This window comes from Notolepis coatsorum (genome assembly GCF_963971535.1).
Source record: "Notolepis coatsorum genome assembly, chromosome: 2".
NCBI classification, from domain to species: domain Eukaryota; kingdom Metazoa; phylum Chordata; class Actinopteri; order Aulopiformes; family Paralepididae; genus Notolepis; species Notolepis coatsorum.
Window position 1 is genome coordinate 152,482,487 of NC_140166.1, and position 3,902 is coordinate 152,486,388.

The window sequence follows — 3,902 nt, forward strand, 5'->3', positions numbered from 1 at the left end:
TCATAAAAACATTATAATTAACCCAAATTATACTACAATACAAATCTTAAAAAGCAGAAAATATGTATCATAGTTTTTGTGTAGTTATCGTGACAAGTATCGGGGATAATTTCGCGTATATGGAATATAAAACGAAAGAAAATGCTTGTGTCTCCAAGACACATTATGTAAATTATACGCACTTAAACATGTTGATCCCCAGATGCCACACAGCAGGTTTTGTGAACAAACACAAACACAAAGTGAAAGTATGGGTACCGTCTCAAAATCATACTCAAGTAAAAGTCAGTGTATCTGGCTAAAAACCCACTTGAGTAAAAGTAAAACAGTTTCTACTTTTAAATGTTCTTAAGTACTAAAAAGTAAAAGTAAAAACCTTTTTTCTGACTGTCTATTCTTCTGATAGCAGGTGTTTAATCAAAGATCCCCGCTTTCTATTCTTGCACAAGGACCAATCAGCATCGGTATGGGCGGGTTCATTTTCCATTGATTGGCTGTTTTTAAATAAAGTGCGGCCGCAGGATTAATAACGTTAACGTTAGTTCGGCCAAAGAAACAAATATACTAATTAAAATTGTTGGACCGGCGAGATTTGAACTTTTTAGGTCTGCATTTTAAATGTAAGGAGTAAAAAGTATGTATTTTTTCTCTGAAATGTAATTGAGTAAAAGTACAAGTATACAAACCTAATAATACTTGAGTAAAGTACAAATCCCCAAAAACAGTACTTAAGTATTGTAACGAAGTACTATTACTCCAGTAATTTACATCCCTGGTGAGAATCAAGTGAACAGTCTAGGGGAGCAGGGAAAGTCCAATGTGGCTGACTTCATAGGTCAGATTTGTTTAACGTCAGTATCCACATCTCAGGATATAATTTCCAAAATTGTACGACAAATGGATCAGGGGATACACTCAAGTTTGACCTGATGGTGGCACCCAGACGAAAGGTATCGATATCAATTACCTGTATATGCAGGGTAAAATCTAAAAAAATATATATTGATGTGTTAATTTCACTGGATGCATTCAACAAGGCATTCTAAATGTAAACATTATCTGTGCATCTCCCCTTTTCTTCGCTCTCTTCCTCTGGTTCAAACTCTCCCTTTCTATTTTTCCCTCTCTCTCTTTCCTTCTCTTTCCCTTATTTATTGTAATTTTCCTTGTATACTATTGCTACTGTAATTTTTTATTTTATTTACTTGTATGCATATGACATAATAATATCGGACATCTCTAGTTTTTACCCAGGTGTGTTGAATGATGAATCCCACATTCTTAAACTGAAATGTGCGTTCTCGCTCAACACATTTGCATACAGACACGCCCCGCCGGCTCCTTATAAGGCGAATGAGGCGTGTGCAAAACGGCGAGGGCGGTGTGCAAAACAGCAGAGGTTCGGCATGGCATCTGCACCATGCTGATCCATTCAACAGGAAGCGATTTGCGACTGATCTCAAAATGAGATTAGATTCAAATGTATTGTCATTATACAGCACAAGTACAATACACCATCCAACCAGAGTGGATATATAAATGCTCCAGAAATAAATAAATGCATAAATTAATCGGGGGAAAATACGTGGATAACCGAGAGATTTGAACCTGTGACCACTAACCAGTTGAGCTAAAGGGTCCAACATTGACTGCAACGGACTAATCCATAATTTACACTTGTCAAGAGCCAATTGCGCAGTCGTGCAGTATTAGCATTAATAAATTAGATGTCATGCTAATAAAATTATGTCATGTTCTACAGTAGGACTTACTACTATGATACCCAATAAAACAAGTCATTAGAATAATAGACGCCTACTTTGCTGGAACGATTCATTTTGCACATGTGTGTGTGTGTGCACTCGCACGCTGAGGCTGCTTGACATAAGCCTTTCTCCATGCATATTTATTTCTGGAGCATTTATCTACTCTGGTTGGATGGTGTATTGTACTTGTGCTGTATAATAACAATACATTTGAATCTAATCTCATTTTGAGATCAGTCGCAAATCGATTCCTGTTGAATGGATCGATCTAACTGTTCTATCAGCAATAATATAATCCATTTCAGAAGCATAATGCACGCAATAACTTCTGGGTTATTTAAAGTCGTATTTGGGGGAAATTGACCAATGGTAGGCTTTTTTTTCTTTTTCTCATCTGGGTAAGAGTTTCTTATCTGGGTAAGAGTGCTCTCGACCACTCTTAGAATTTGGTCTTGCCTAAGAGAAAAGCAAAAATGAGAAAACATTGCTGAATCCCAGGTAAGAACAAAATAAGAAAAAATGCTAGTTAAGAACAAAATAAGAGGAAATCTGTTCTTATATCGCTTCGTGAATGAGGCCCATTGATTTATTTAGTTGTAAGACGTTTTTTTTCTTAACATTTGACAGAGCTATATGCTAGCTGCTCCCTACTGCTTCCAGTCTTTGTGCTAAGCTGTGCTAGCATGTGCCTGGACCTCTCTCTGGGGCTACTGGGCACACAGAGAAGGAAACTGATATCAAAACTGAAATAAAGTTTGACCGCTACAACCTTCTAGCTGCATGTGAAAAGGACGGCCTCAATGACACCAGTACTCGTCATGAGGGTATACGCCATGTCCACTGTTCTTACCTCTTAGTCCACTTAGCGTTTGTCCCCAAGTTGACTGGATGTTCGAGAAGGTGTCCAGTTTCTCAGTCCGCTGTCCGGAGTCCACGGGAGAGGAAATAAAGTGCTTTTTCCCACAGTGACATTAATTACTTTCACAAAGGGAGTTTATTTGCTAAGGCTTTTCTGGCAAACCTGCCGCTCAGCAAATTATTTTCTTTTGACTTACATCCTCTCTCCCTCATGTCCAGAACTCCGGCAAAAGAAAAACTCATGAAATAAATAATGATCTATTCATTATCGTTCTTGCCTTAGAGAAATAAATGACATTCTTAATTTAGAGTTAAATGGATTTTCCATGAGAGACATTGGTGTAAATATTAGCTGCTTTTTAGGGAACATTTACATCACACTGTACCAAATGAACATACTGGTTTTTCAGTTATCTTGTTTCTACATGCAATGATATATAAATATACTGGCAATGTTGCTTTTCCTAATTTTATTGCTTGCAGTTTTAAGAGGGAATCACAAAGCACAATGCGAGCAGGGAAAATAACACTCAACGGATAACAAATCCACACAAAACATGTGCATAAACCAACCTCAGGAACTGTGACAATATTTTGGCAAACAAGAAACTTCCATGTGAATGTCAGACGGACAAGATGGTCATAGATTAGGCTCCTAATCACAACATAAGTATGATTTTCACTACTATCCATTTAATCAGAGCCTGAGGTCTGTGTGTGTTTGGTTTTCTCAGCGATGGAGACAAATCTGACCACTGCAGCCTTCTCCCCCTCCCCAAGCCTTTAAACTGGTGCGATAACCACTAGCCAAACCTAGCTAAACTAGCTAAGCCGTTATGGAAAATAGCTCAAGTTTGAGGTGACTTGCTTTGTACGATATCTGGGATACGGCCGGTCAACAGAAGGCTGTGTGAGATCCTTTGCGTAACAGTCCCTCTGTGGGAAGTCTTGATAGCCTTCTGGCCCCTATGGACCTCACAGACATCTATAGTGTTTGTTTGTTTGCCAGGCGCACATGGAGCGGTTTAATAAGCAATTAGGAACACATTTAGTGGAGTTTTTGATGTGGCCACTTTGTCAGATAGCTGAGGCATACAGTACGTGCAGCTCCATTGTCCCTCGGGTCCGTACTGAACTGGGAAAAAGGGTGTTCAGATATGCAGCTCCTTCCACCTGGAATCAGCTACAAAACCACCTGAACTTGAATGAGCTGGTCTCACTGGTTGCTTTTAAAACCCTTCTAAGTGATATGGAATCCAGCACATCTGGCTGCAGATG